Source organism: Octodon degus, unplaced genomic scaffold (assembly GCF_000260255.1).
Source record: "Octodon degus isolate 3935 unplaced genomic scaffold, OctDeg1.0 scaffold00173, whole genome shotgun sequence".
Taxonomy (NCBI): Eukaryota; Metazoa; Chordata; class Mammalia; order Rodentia; family Octodontidae; genus Octodon; species Octodon degus.
In genome coordinates this window covers 612865-628884 of record NW_004524749.1, presented here as the reverse complement: position 1 = coordinate 628884, position 16020 = coordinate 612865, and positions in this window count along the sequence as shown.

The window sequence follows — 16020 nt, the reverse complement described above, 5'->3', positions numbered from 1 at the left end:
CTGCCACCTGGGACATCTTCACAAAAAGCAGGGCTTATAGCCCTTACATGTGCCCCCATGCTAGCCAAAGCAAAACCATAAACATCTACACAAACTCTAAGTATACATTTAGTGTTCTCCACTTCCATGCAGTCATCTGGCAAAAAAAGAGGATTTTTCAGAGCTCAGGGTACTTCCACCACCAATGCACCTCTCATCTTAAGCTTCCAGAGGCAGCACAGTTCCCCAAACGGGCAGCAGTCATTCACTGCAGGGGACACCATGCTCCAACAGATCCTACTGCTCAGGGTAATGTTTTTGCTGACACACAGGCCAAATTAGCTGCACAACAGCCATTTCCTTCCCACCTCCTTGCTCTCATCCCCAAAACCATGCCCTCACCCCAGTATTCACCAGAACAGCTACAGTTGCTCCACAAACCTATCATCAAAACCCTCAGGGATGGACTTTCACGGACCAAAACTCCTTCCAGACCAACAAGCACAAGCCACTGACTTATCACTGACTTACACAACTGCTTTCATGGTAGTACTCAAGCACTACACAAACTCTTAGCTCCCGCCACCACACACTCTTCCCTAACCTCACCAAGTTACTCAAAGCTGCCATCTATGTGCCAAGGCCTCTCCTTAGGGACATTTACCACCTCGTTCTTTCCCAGCCCATTATCTTTGTGGACATATGCCAGGTGAAGATTGGCAGATAGACTTCACACATATGCCTTGCTACAAGGCACACAGATATCTTCTTACTTTCATTTGCACTTTCTTGGGGCAGACAGAGGTCATCCCCTATTATGTAGAAAACTACAAATATAATCGCTAAAGTTCTCATACAGAATATTATTCCCTGGTTTGGACTGCCCAGACTATCCAGCCAGATACTGGTCCAGCATTCACCTCCCAAATCACTCAACAGGTTGCTTCAAGTCTCAAGAACACTTGGCATTCACACATGCCCTATCAGCCACAGTCCTTTGGTAAAGTAGAAAAGGCAAACAAAGTCACCTCACAAAACTCATCTTAGAGCTACACTTGCTCTGGCCTCAGCTCCTTCTCTCAGCTCTAACTAGACTTAGGGCACTTTCCAGGACCCTCACCTTCCTAAGTCCATTTGAGCTTATGTATGGGAATAGATCTTCCACAACTTCCCAGCTCCTGATAACCTACCTCCCATCATTGACTATATTCTCCATCCAATCCTTCCTCTGATACCTCCTAAGATAACATGTAGATGCCTGTCTCCCACAACCAACACATACCCTTAATCGGTGCCATCTATGTTTCCTGGATATTTAATATATCTTAAATCCTCTAAGCCTACACGATGAAGTCCTACATAAAGAGGCCTCCACCCAGTTGTCCTCACAACAGCAACAGCACTCAGAGTTGCTGGCCTGCCCTCCTGGTCCTGCATCACCCCAGCCAAGAAGTGTCCAGACAACTTGGCTCCACTCTTCCCAATCATAAGCCCTTGTTGCCTGAGTGGTCTTCACAACTCCCGTCACCTATATGTCTTCACCACATTAAGGGTTCAAAAACCCCAGGGTAACTCATGTGTTGCTTTTCCATCTGGTTTCTGATTCCCTATCTTCTGCTAGTCCTTTTACTCACCACCAGACTCGACCATTTGCCCAGACAACTTCCAGGTGCCATGTAAGATTCCTTCAGTCTCGGATGCCAGCCTTCACTAATGATGAATTTCTCATTCTGGCTCAAACACCTGGTACTAGCTTCTATGTGGACTTGAACCGTCATCCTGTCAATCTTCCTCACCTCCAAAACAATGCTGCCATTCAGCAGGAAGCAGTCTAAGACAGCCATTGCCCCTTCATAAAAACTAAAAGACAGGAGTGATAGATTCTTGCCTGAGTACAAACTGCTAAATTATCATGGCCCTGATACAATACAGCTGAATCTCAAAAACAACCACTTGTCTTCCCAGGGACCACTTCTTCCTCCCTCCCCACCACAGTTCTGGGTATGATTTCCTTTTGCCTCTCCTGGGCACACAAGAGATCCAAATCAGCTCCTCGAGTGTCACTGAGCCTACCCCTCAAACTCCGCCCCTACCAAAAGTCCATAAAATCTCAGCCTTCTGTCTCAGGTGAGAGGATCCCCCATCTCCCTCAGACCCTCTCTGTGTCCTCAGAGTCAATAAAAGCCTCCTCCCTTTTCTTTACTTCTGTATCTCCGCCACACCAGAAAAGAACTAACAGCTTCAAGCTCTAGGCGAGCATGGAGAACATGGACTACATAGTGAATTCAAGGCCTGCATGAACTACACAGTGAGACCTTGTCTTAAAAAAAAAGAACTCTGATGACCTTCATTTACATACACTTGAGCAGGCAGCAGTTTCCCCGGCGGGTCCATCGCTCATCCTGTGGGACTCAGTGTCTGGTTTCTGTTGAATTACAATGCACTTTTTGATTACTTGTGGGACATGAATAATTTTTTTTTAGGAGACTCTAGAATTTTGTTAGTGAACAAAAAGAATTGCAACAATTAGCAAAAGACTATAATGTGCTAGTATTCTCAAAATAAAATTTTCTTTTTAATTATTTTATAACAATATTATAGGAGTTGTACCTTGAGAATTCAACATAGAAGCCAAATCTACCTGTTGAAATCTGCAGGCACCATGCATATGCAAATATCCTTGTGCCTCATCCTGTTGTAGGCCGCTGAGTTAGATAGAAATATTGTAGGGAGTCAGACAGGGCCGGGCCCCCAGAAGGAGCCGGTGTGGAAGAGAAGATGCCTTGTAACTGTGGGAGAGACAGGCACTCCCACTGTAGGCCAGACCTCAAGACAAAAGATCAAAATGCTTACCTCCCTAAAGATAAGCATCTGGGATGATAATCCCCTTCAGGAAGCCAGGAAGAGTCACTAACCCAACCCCCTACAGGATATGCTGCTGTTCCATATTCATATTCATATCAGCTTGCTACATGACTTGCTTCCCCATTCAGTCCTGGATTTAATCAATTTTACCTGAGCAATTGTGCTTGTAATCTCATTGGTTGACCATACTTTGGTCCCACCTCATGTGAGAGTTCCCATGTTTTCCACTTTAGACCCACTTCACCACATGGTTTTGCTCTATAAAAATCCCTAGAAAAGGCAGATTCCTAGGCAACATGCTTGAGTCCCCTTCTGTCTCTCTTTCAAGTTTCCTTCAAAAATATATTGTACTCTTAACCTCTGTTGTTCCTAAAGTTCATTCTTTAGTTTTAGAAAACACGAACTCAACTCAGGTATCTCAGGTTGGGAGATACATTCCCCTGTATCACTCCCACCGTCTTGTCTTTGTTTTGAAAATGGGGAAGAAATTCATGTAACAGAAAATTCTTTTTTTTTTTCTTTTCAAACAGGGTCTTGCTATATAGTGCAGGCTAGCCTTGAACTCATGGTGATCCTCCTGCGTCTGCTCCCAGGTGCTGGGATTGCAGCCATGTACCAAGTCTAGCTAAAATTATCCATTTTAAAGTGAACACGATTGTGGCAGTTAGGACACTTACCATGTACATCCACTACTTCTAGATGTTTCCAGAATGCATTGTCCCCAAAAAAGTGCACATCCCAGGAGGCCTTGTCCACATCACCTGTCTCCCATCCTCTCTCTGCCTCTGAGCAGTGGGCAGACCACTTCCGGGTGCCATATTGGGCTGCTGTAAACCATTCTACTGAGGAATGATCAAAGCCCCTGTTGCCTACTCAGGGGGTACAGCGAGGGCCAAAGACAAAGAGGAATTGGCAGGTTTAGGGGGCCCTGTAGGTCAGTACATCAGACTGGGCAAAAACAAGGACCTCTTCACCTGGCCCACTTTTATTAGCCTGTGAGCCATGCAGGAGGAAGCCTACTATACTTTTTCTATAACAGAGACTACAGCAAGAATTGATAGTAGAGGAACAAGTTTGGCATCACAAAGGAAACAAGATCCTTCCCCACACTCCACCCAAGTACTTGCTTTCTGGGGTTATGTTCCACCCTCCCACCCAGCCAGGAAGCCCAGCCTTCCACAGACTTCCTACTCCTGAAGCAAACCTGCCTCTGCTTCACCTCAGGCCTGCAGCCTGGCCCCCACCTGTCTGTCACATAGCCTGGACACCCTGCTGCTGGGAGCCTGCGTTAACCTCATTTGCAGATCACCAGTTTCAGCCCTTTGAGGCCTAGCTAGACAGGGGTCACTATGTACCTCATCATTTTTTTTTTTACATTTATTTGTGTGTGTGTGTGTGTGTGTGTGTGTGTGTGTGGCCAGCTCAGCCCACCAGGGGGCGGGGCTGGCTGGCATATGGTGCTGGGGGATCAAACCGTGGTCCCTCTGCTTTGCTAAGCTTGTTCCAAGTAGGTGCTTTAGACCACTGAGCCATCTCACCAACCCCTGTACCTCATCATTGTAGCTGCCCCCAAACTGACCTATTGGTTGCCAGCCCACCCCATCCTCCATGGGGTTGCAAGGCTGATTGTGTCCCTTTATTTGCAAAGATAACATTTTTCCTCTTACTAGGAAATCTGTACATGTCCATTGTCAAACTTGTGAAACATACAGGAAAGACTTGTTTTAGTTTTAATCTAGGGAGATGGAAATGTCAAGTTGATTATGTGCCTCTTCCCTGACTTGGAGACAGTCCTACAGACCTTGCTCCCTGCCTCCTCTCCTTATTCTTCCTCACTGCCTCCCCCCATGTCCCTGACCTTGCAGCCCCTGAGCCATAGCCGGTGCTGTCCCTCTGTGGGCCTGCCCTTCTGTCCCTCTGGCCTGATGTGTCCTTACCTTTTCCAGTTCAGCTCTCCTGGGCATGGCTTCCCAGGCTGCTAGTGGCCAGGAACCACTGTGTCTAGGACAGGTTCTGTTGCTTGATGACCATAGCAGCAAGTGTTCTATGACTACAATAAAACACCAGGGCCAGGCTAACTTAGCTGTGAAGTTTGTCTCTCATTAACATGACCTCCATGGGGAATGAGTCTTGTGCCAAGTCCTGGCTTTAGATGCCCCTTGTGGTAGGTACATCAGGAACATCCACAACAGATCAGGGCAGGAAAACACCCAACCAGGATAAGCCTACCACGGAGCCATCCAACCATACGCTCACACAGTGCCTGCCTTTCATTCATGATAATGATCTCATGGTCAGATGTCTATTGTTAGTTTTGTTTTTTGTATACTTGATACTGGGAATTGAACTCAGGACTTTGTGCTTGCCAGGCAGGAGCTTGTGCCACTGAACTATATTCCCAGCCCTGTATTGTTAGTTTATAAACACAGACCAGTCATCCTTCAGCTAGGTAAGCTGAATCCAGCTGTTTCAGTCAGATCAATGTCATTCCCTTTGAAAAGGAAGATGGCCCAGACCCTTGCAGTTCAGGAAGCATAGTCACATGTCCTCCAGAAACTGTTCACGTACTGTGGGTTAGACTTTTCTCAGAGCTGAGATCCAGCGGTGCTTCCACTTGCAAGGCCAGCACACATGACGGTTTTTTTGTTGTTTTTGTTTTGTTTTGGGGTTTTTGGTCTTTTTTGGAACAGGATTTCACTGTGCAATTCAGGCTATACTTGAACTCACTTTGTAGCTCAGGATGGCCTTGAACTCAGAACTCTGAAGTTCCTCTTGCCTCAGCTTCCTGAGCGCTGTGATTACAGATGTACACCACCACTCCCAGCCAGGGTGAGACTTTTACTGTCCTTCAAGTCTTTTTTTTTTTTTTTTTTGTGGAACTGGGGATTGAACTCAGGCCCTTGCATTTGCCAGGGAAGAAGTATTTCATCTCAATGAGCAAATGATACATTTTGAAAAGCAGATTGGATAAAATTACGGATATTGAAAATTCTCGCTATTAAGCTTTCCTTTGCTAAATTTTTTCATAGCTATGGTCACAAATTTGTTCTGTGATATCTGAGGGAAAAATAACTGCAAATATTGTTCCCTGTTTATTGATATTCAGTGACTTACCTCATTTTACTACAAAGTTTGAGCTAAGGTAAATCTCTAGCACTTCTGGGCATTCTGAAGCCCAGCCCTGTGACTTCCACAGTGAAGTCTGCCCTGCCCTACCCTTGGGCTGCTGCAGGCCCAAGACTGCCCAGGTCTGAGGCCCACATCCTGCCCCACAATGAGGGAGGCAGCCCCATGGAGGCCAACTGTCACCTCTGCTGGGGACAGAGAGTTGGGGCTGGTAAATGAAGACTCCCCTGATACACAGCCCATCTGGTCCCAACCCTAAAAAGGTTTCCTTAACAAGGATGTCATGAAGGGTGGGGCAGAGCATGAATAGTTACCAAGGCATGAGAGGCAAGTGACTGCAGAAAGGTTCCACTGCACAGGTCAGAGGGCAAGCTCTTCACTGGCCTGAATCATCAAGGTCACCTCCTGTCACATTCCTGCTGTGCCTTTGGGTCTTTGGACCCCTGACTTGGCAACAGTTGTGACCAATGGGCCTGATGGCACTACTTCTGGAGTGGAGCAGGCACTCAGTCCCATTGACACCTGTGGGCCCACTGACCCCTGGTCTTTGCCTGACCTACCACCCCGATCACCTCACACCCTGACTCCACTGGCACATATGGGGGCTGTGATGACCTGCAGTTCCCTGCTTGCCCCAGGGGGTTGACCCTACACCCAACAGCCTATGAGCATGCTGGATCTTCTCAAGTCCAGCTGGAAGCCCAACTCAGAATCTCACATTCCCCAGGTTCCATCTGCTTCACCTCAGCAAGAAGCCATGGGTCATCCCTGACAGCACCCTGAGGAAACTAACCCTTCTGCAACCCAGGTGGAAACCCAGGCCCAGCATGATTTGCCACTGTGGAGGGTGCAGATCGGTTATAGGCATGTGGGGAAGCAAACGCCCCACCTCCTCTTACACTTGCTCTGTGTCACATAGCAAGCTGGATGTTGAGGTTCCGTGCCCTCACTGCAGAGGCAGGGAAGGAGGCTGAAGGACTCTCTCTCCCTACCCATCCTCGATAGCTCCACATCTCAGTGCTAAACTTCCCTCTCCCATTTTTGCTCCACCCTCTTTTTTCTTTTTTTCTTTTTTCTTTTCTTTTTTTTTTGCGGAACTGGGGATTGAATTCAGGCCCTTGCGCTTGCCAGAGAAGCGCTTATCCACTGAGCTATCTCCCCAGCCTCCATCACCCTCTTTTCAATGCCTCTCCTTAGTGCTGAGATACACAGGCAGTTAGTAGACTCCGGGCACGGGCCTAGCTCGGGGGAAGCTCTTGCTTAGCGTCACAAGACCCTGGTTTCAATTCCTAACACAGAAAAAGAAAGGAAAAAGAAAAAAGCAAGCTCTGGGTAAGGATGAAGAGAAGAGAGGGAATCAGAACTCGGCATATCAACCTGTATCTTTTATTTTTAGCTTTGTTACCTTGGGAAAATTATTCAGCTTAGTGAGAGCTGAGGGCAGACTCGGGGAAAGGACACACGACTGACCGACTGTGCAGGTCATCCACATGATGGTAGCAAGAACATGGCACTGAGGATGTGGAGGGGAGGAGCCTTGTGCTGTCTGCAGCAGGCTGAGACAGCACTGGTCTGGGAGCATGAGGAACCTAACAGACCTAGAGGGGCTGCTGAGCCAGTGAGCCGGGGAGTGAACTCCCTCCCAGAATACAGGGCAGTTGACTCCTATGCAAAGCAGCTGTGTCACACTATGCAACGGGGACCCAGTGCAGCACTTTGGAGTGAGTTATACTGACAAGGCGGTCCTTGCCCATGAGGTGAGGGTAGATCTGCCCCCAAAGCCTTTTCTATTAAATGCTGGATTTGGCTGGTCCTTCTGTTCCAGTTTTGTTCTCACCAAGTAGCCTTCACCAAATCAGCAGGTGAACCCTCCCAGAGGACATGTGGGCCATGACATGTTAATGGATCCTCATTAGCACCCCAATACCAGCTTCCTGTTGCCTCCATCAGATCAGGACCTTGGGACCACGATGATGATGACAAATCCAAGAGAAGGGACACTGGGCCAGGCCCTGCTCACCCCAGGTGCCTCATTCATCTCTCCTTGCCCAAAGCCCCAGACCGTGCCTTTGTCCCTCCACTCCTTCTCTAGCAGAAGCTCCATCATTTCTAAGGCCTCCAAGGGGCCAGGGCCCAAGAGGTCCCTCTCCTTTTCCGCCCCTCCAGGAAACAGGGACAAAGCATCTCCACATCATCATCACCTCATCACAGCCACCAGGGTATCTCCCCTACCCAGGGCCAGCAATCCTGAAGAGGAATACCTATTCCTCATGGGCTTTTCCACAGCCTTTTCCCCTCAGAGCTGGGCTTTCCCCAGCCCCCACAAGGGCCCCTTTACATCCACTCCACCTTCCAAAAGTTCCTCAACATGCAGCCCCATGACCAACAGATGCTGGGCCGTAGCTTTGACCTGTTTTGTGCCAATTCTGGGCAGCATTTTCCTCTTGAGTCCTGTGGGCCTCAGCAGAGACGTTATATCATATCTTAGCCCCATGGTATCACAGCCCCTCTGTCTGAGCTCAGCCATGGCCCTTGATAATAATGCTAGTGCATCCTCAGCTGCCTTCTTTCATGAAGACACAGCTTTGGCCAGATTCACTAATTAAACTGAATACTTCCAATTTAGGGAAGTTACCTCTATGAGGCCCGTAAGACCTACGTAAACAGAATCACATTTGGGTGTGGGGAGGGTGACTGGTGGTCCTCCACATCTAAGAAACAGGAAGGGGAGATTCAAATAACCTGCCTGTCACGCTGAGGGTTTCCCCAGTGGGTTTTGTGCCTCTGGAAAACATCTCCAGTTAAGTATGATCACATTCACAGTGTGCATGAGAAATGGTTTTTGTTTTTGTTTTTGTTTTTTTTACTGATTTTTCTATCGCTGTGTTTTTGCTTAGTTTAAAAAAAAAAAGCAAATTATTTCTAGTTTTTAAGAGATTTACAAATGTGCCATGATCTAGGATGTTTTGAAAATGGAGCCTTGTTTAAATTTTTGAGAAGAGTTTCTATTTAAAATGAGAAACATGGGCTGACGAGATAGAAGCACCTGCTTTGGGTTTGATCCCTCGTCCCACATGCTGCACCAGCCCCACCACTGGGGCACACTGAGCTGCCAACCAAGTCTGGGCATCGTGGTGCATGCCTGTAATCCCAGTGTTGAGGAGGCTGAAAACAGGAGGATCACTACAAGTTCATCTGCATAGTGAGACCCTGTACCAAATATATAAAAAATGAAAAAGAAAAAGAAACAGCACCTTTAACATAGTATTTCTGCATCCTCAGTATCTAAGACAGAATGTGACCAAAATTCGAATCTATTTTTTATAATAAATTTTATTTTCATTATTCCTTTTAACATAATTTCAAAATAGGTCTATGCTCTAAGATGAGCAAAAGAACACACCAGAAGTTTTTCATATTGTTCTGAGCAGGGCATGAGGCTTTGGGGGCCCCAGTGTTTTTGTTTTTGTTTTGTTTTTGCAGAACTGGGGATTGAAGGAGCCCCAAAGCTGATGCTAGCATCTTACTGCTTGTGATTTTTAACTACTGATATAGAAACATGAAGTGAACTCACGACAGAAGAACCAACCATGCAAGGGCATTGCTGAGCTCTTTGCTTATACAACCACCTCTGAAGGGTGTCAAGCTAGTGACTAATGCTTTTCCTCACTAAGTTCAGTCTTTTGTTTCAAGCAAATTGCTAAAGTATGTACATGTTCTGCATTTCTTCAGTACATTTAAAAAGTGGAGGTCTACAGATTTTTAATTCTTCCTGAGTTCAAGCTGGAGGTGAGCACTATGAATGTGATCTGCTCAACACACTCAGCAAACTGGCACCTGCAATTAAACCTGCAGGCATAAATTTTCCAGAGTGGTAGAATCTCATTCCCATAATGCCAGCCAAGATCCCGGATGTAACTAGGGAAACCCAAATGTTCTTGGGGTCCTGAGATATCTGGTAAGCACCTAGGCCCGCTAAGCTCCCAAAAAGGAGCCCAGCGGCCAGGCTCAGCATGCTACCTGCTTCTACATAGCCAATGATCCCACTAGTAGCAAACAGTGTGGCACAGCCATAGCCAAAATAATGTAAAGGCAATTAGTAGGCTGGGGTTCCTCTGCATTGTTTTCTGTGTCCAGGTGGGTGACCACACCTTGCCTGCGCCTGGGCCAGATGAAGGTCTGGATCTGAATATATCTAGAAACAAATACTGTGCCGCTCTTTGTAAAAGCACAGAAGCCACAATCTCTGGCTGTAGAAACTGGTAAATGGCATGAGGAAAGCACAAGGAAATGAAAAAGACATGAAAGATGTCTTTCATGCAGATGAATGAATACCTATAATGTATTAGTTAAGAAAAAGATAGGTAGCAGCTCCAGAGAGGCTGCTTGGGTAGTATTGGTTAAACAGGGATCAGAGCGAGAAGCAAGGTACAAGTCACGCAGCAGGCACACACAGGACTTCTGGAGGGGGCGGGTTAGGAGGCTTGGTCCTCCACCCTAAGGTGCTGGATGCCTGTTTTGGACATCAACCCTGCCGTTCATCTTTGGGCAAGTATAGGCGTGTAGTCCTTTTCCTGAAGCCTGGCCTCCAGCCACAGCTGTCTTCTGCACTGACCATACCAAGGCTCAGCCCTGACTGCCTGTAATATTTCTATCTAACTTAGCTATCTCTAATACTTGTAGGGAGGGGCCAGGAGAAGAGAGGGGCAGGTCATTATTCATAGGCCTGTATGTTGGGTAAAATGGTGTCAACCCAGTGAAAGAACACAGGCCACTCAGGGTTCCAAGCAGGACCTCCAGAGTAATTCCAAACGAAGGACAAACGACTGGGAGCTTATTGAACTCGGATTTTCTGCAGCTTGTGAGACAGGCTGAGGTGAGGTAAATGGGAGTGTGAGACTGGGGTGGTAACAGCTGAGCAGCAGCACGGCAAAGGCTGATATAGCAACAGCTGAGGTTTTGCTGTGAAACCACTATATGCAGAGGGGTCAAGGAGGCAACAGCACGTGGCTGTGGGGCTGTTCCGCTCCTGGAGCTCAGCCACTAGAAGCAGCTACTCTGGAAATCCAGGTAGCTGGGGGGCCAAGGGGTGGTCATGCCTGCCACTGACCACAGCAGATTAAGTAGTGCTCCACTCTGAAAAGGCTGGTGGCCAGGTGTGGTGGCCACACCTGTAATCCCTGCCGAGGCAGGAGGATCACTGAGTTCTAGGCCAGCCTGAGCTAGACTCTGTCTCAAAAAGACAAAATAATAATAATAATAATAATAATAATAATAATAAAATAAAAAGAGAAAGGAAGGAAGGAAGGAAGGAAGGAAGGAAGGAGTGACAGTGACAATGCTGTTATGGCCATGAGACCGTTACTTCAGCTGCTCAGTGACACCAACGTCACTTCCACAAAAAGCAGTTTTCAGATGGCGCACAAACAGCCACACCCTCACTCTCCAAGGGAAGCACAGCTTTGGGGTCCCCTGCAGGAGCTCTTTTGTTCTAAGTTAGTGATACATAATTTCAGTAACAGACAAGTCGATCAAGGAGGGTACAAATTCGAAACCAATGGGAGGTCCTGAAGTGAGTAGCCAGTTTTTCGTACTGTGCTGCTCATCTCAGAAAAAACAATCAAATTTAGAATCTCAAAACCACACTCCCTAGAGAGGGGCCTGGAGTCACATCTGTAATCCCAGCACTTTGAGCTGGGGCAGAGGATTGAGGGGAGTTTGAGGCTAGCCTAGGCCATATAGTGAGTTCAAGGCCAGCCTGAACCATAGGGCAAGACCCTGTCTCAAAATGCAACCCTCCCCCAGGTGTGCTGCTAAAGGAAGAGTTAAATGAGGAGCGGAATCCTCGCATCTCAACACTACTCCTCCACACAGGGGACCCCAGCCTTCCCTAGACACCTGGTCTGTGCCTCATCTGCACTGCTCCTGACCTGACACACATGGGTGCAAGGGCCTCAGCCTCGGCCTGCTGCTTCTCTCCTCGGCCTGCTGCCTCTCTCCTCTCTAGGTCAGGCCCGCTGCTGCACAGGTCCCAATCTTCTAGGCCCACACTCCCAACTGCTCCTCAGTTCCCAGCTCAGGTCCCAGGGATGACTGACCTGAGAGAGCAGGACACAACTCCTGGGGTGTTGTGTGAGGTTTATTGACACTCAGATCTCCTCTCCACTCTTCAGTCTGCTCCACCCTCAGAGAATCACTTGCTGCTTCTCATTATGCTCAGCTCAACAGAATGGCCATTTATTTGGCACCTGGCTGCATGCTGAAGGCACACAGATGAAAGATCTGCCTTTCACAGTGAAAAACGGTCAGGCCTGAGAGTTGCCCTGGGCTCTCATAAAGGATCAGTTAAAAACAAAAGAATGTAAATGGACAGAGAGGGGAAAAGCCTGAAAATGTCATTTACTCTTGGAAAATTGAACTTTCATTCATTCAAGCTTGCTGGTACTTTTATCATCTCCAAAATGCTGCTACATGCATCTGGTAATTTTGTTTTTGAGACAGGGTTTCACTATGTAGTCCAGGCTGGCCTAGACCTCACGACAGTCCTCCTGCCTCAGCTGCCCATGTGCTAGAATTAGAGGCATGCGCCACCACACCAGGCTTTTGTTTTTGGAGACGGGGTCTTCCTATGTAGTTTAGGCCAGAGGCCATAGGCGGCAGGCTGCTGCACACAGCCTTCACTTTTTTTTTTTTTTTGCAGAACCAGGGATTGAACTCAGGGCCTTGTGCTCACAACCCTCAGCTGGCACCAAGTTTGACTCCCATGTGGCCGTGGGCCCTGACTCCGCCTACTCTCTCAGCAGCTGCTTTCCGAGGAGGTGAGTTGGGGGGGGCGTTAAGTAGGAGCGCACCAGTGTGCTCATGCTTGGGTCTCTTGCTATCAGAGCACGCAGGTGACACTGTCACCCTCAGACCTGGGCAGGAGGCATCTCAGTTTTTCACCTTGCCCTAGCTGTGACCCTTGTGACAAGAAGTCGAGGAGTCCAACCAATCAGGACTGAGGACCCTTGGCCTGAACAGTCCTGTCTTCTGCGTTGTTTGCTGATGGTGGCAGCCACTATGGGTACCCTGTGCCATGAGGGGCTAAAGGTGGCTGCTTGCTGGCTGCAGCACAAAGCTGTAAAGAATCTGTGAATCTGAAATTCCAACATCAGTGTCATCAAAGTAGGAGGAAAGAACACTTCAGTGTCCCAATTCACATACTGTAGGCATTACTGCACATGGTGTGTTGTCTTAGATCCCACAGGCTCAGGATGGCCTTGACACTTCTTCCCTCTGGAGCACAGTAGGGAATACTTGTCCCCCCTTCTGGCCACCCTACAGTGGTCCTGCTGTGTGGCTGGTCAGCGTTAGGAGAGGCCTGCTTGGGGAGTCACTGGTGGGCTCCTCAGGGACCCCTTGCTCTAGGGGCACACACTCCAGTTTCTTTGCCATGGACACCAGGCCAGGAATCCTGGGCTGCAGAAGCCCCAAATCTGCCTTCACTGGGGCTCTCAATCACTGGAGCCAATGCACAGCAGGGGACAAAGGTCATTCTGTGCAGAAAGACTCATCTTTCATTAAACAAATAGTGCTGAGGTATCCATATGCTAAAATATAAACCTTAGCCAGGCTTGGTGGTACAAGCCAGTAATACCAGCACTCTGGAGGCTGAGGCAGGAGGATTGTTGCAACTTCGAGAGCAGCCTGGGGTACCAAGTGAGCTCAAAGCCAGCCTGACTGTGTCTCAAAAAGACAAAATACAAGATATTTGATATTCAGACAGATAGTGAGGTTAAGTTCAACTGCCTATGTTATGGGGTAATAATATCATTAAGCTTCTCTTCTGGAGGGACAACAACTTAAGTTTGCAGACCAAAAATTAGTGTTTTAAAAAAAGGGCTTCAAGGACAGCCAACAGTTTGGCCCTAGCCTTTCAAGGTCAGTGAGGACTCAAATAAGAGAACTTGTACTGTAACATCCTGTAACTCGTGTCCCAAATTTTCTGATCAGCGAGATTATGGAGCCACAAAGGAAAGTGATCGATGATGTAGAGTGTGCCTAAGGAGAGTCACATGAAGAGAAAACATTTTCTCAGGCTTTCACAGAGAGCAAATCGGCCAAGCAATGGCCATGACTCATCCACATGGCTGACACTGACAAAGGATCTACAAACTGCGGTACAGGGTTTCAGGCTAAATCCTGAGGGGATTTGACTGACCTTGGCAGATATAGAAGTTACATTTCTTGTTATATAGGTCTTGCTTTATCTTGGTCTTAAACATCCAACAGAAAAATATAAAAATGAGGTATAAAAAGTAAAGCCATATTAATATGCTGAGCTGTAAAAGGCCAAGTCAACAACTTCTGACTTTGCCAGTCCTACAGATAACCCATTACTATTATGAACTACGGGAGTATATTAGATTATTTTGCTGAATTCACGCACCTACAATATTTAAACGGCAATGGAATACCCATCTCTGACAAAACTTAAAAAAAGGGGATATAAAAGGACCACTTTGTATCTGTATATACAGAATAGTTAGGATAAATATACAGCTACTTTGTCTTAATTCAATGAGAAGATTTGTACCAATAGTGTTTGGACAGGAGATCATGTCTGAATCTTGTACTATGAATAACCACTACAAAGACAACAATATGCAATGTATTAATTATTGTAACTGTCCTACTAATCAGTTTTGAAACTGTCTCGTTGTTTTGTCAATAAAATTTAAAAAAAAAATAAAATCAAAAAGACTAAATAAATATAAACCTTATTATCATTCTGTACAACAAGGTTAAAGGCTTACTAAAAACTCTCATTGTTATTTCTCAATAAAATTAAAAAATAAAATTAAAAAAATAATCAAAAAGACTAAATAAATAAAATATAAACCTCATTATCATTCTGTACAGCAAGGTTAAAGGCTTACTGTAAGCAGACCGTAAGTTACATGCATGAACCTGAAACTGCTAACTATCCAGAGAACAAGAAAAATCTTTGAAACCCTGGATTAGACAAAAATTTCTTACATGTTAAGGATAATCCTCCAGCTAGGTAAGAGAGCACACACCTATAATCTCCTTCACCAGAAGACTGAGGCAGGAGAATCCCAAGATGAGGCTAGTCTGTGCTCAGGACCTCAGGCTTGCCAGGCAGCGCTGTACCACTGAGCTATATATCCCTAGCCTTGCTATAACCTAGCTTTAAAAGTCAAAAGTGTGTATAATCCCTTAAAGAAAACAGAATCTCCAAAACAAAAAACCAGAAACATAAGCAGTATTATCAAAACTGTATCTGCTCTTCAAAAGGCATTATGAACATAAAAATCCACAAACTGGAAAGAATATTGGAAAACACATTTGATAATGCACAGGATTGCAGAGTTTCAACTATATAGTGAGACCCTGCCCAAAAAACCCAAACACTATATAATGGTTTTAAATGTAAAGAAAAAAATATGTAAGGGATACAGCTCAGTGGCACAACCAATGCTCCAAAACAGGGGTAAGATTTGACACTTCCCCTAGGAAGTGAAAATGGATAACAGAGCAGAGAAGGTGCTCATCATTAGCCATTCAGAAACACAAATGAACAGCTCACTGAAAAATTACACACACCAAAATCTCAAGCAGTACACTTCTGCAACCCTAGCTCTTGGGAGGCTGAGGCTTGAGTATTGTGAGCTCAAGGTCAGCCTGGGGTCCATAAAGAGACCCTGTACTAAATACATGAAAAACAAACAAACAGAAACACCCTCACAAAAGTGTTTGGAAAGTAGGGCAGTGGAATTTTCATACGCTGCTGATCCGAATGCAAAACAGTGTCAGCACTTCACAATTCTGGTACTTTATTATTAATAAAGTTAAAGACACATTTATTCTACAACCTATAGTAGGGATTTAGCATTTTTATTTGTCCACTTATCAACATTTTAGGTTTTCCACTTTTTAGGTACTATAATGTTGTGATGAAATCTGTATGCCAATATTTATGGGAAGTTTTTCATTTCTGTTGGTTATATGCTTACGAGCACTGCTGGGCTGTAGGTGATGTTTGGAGAA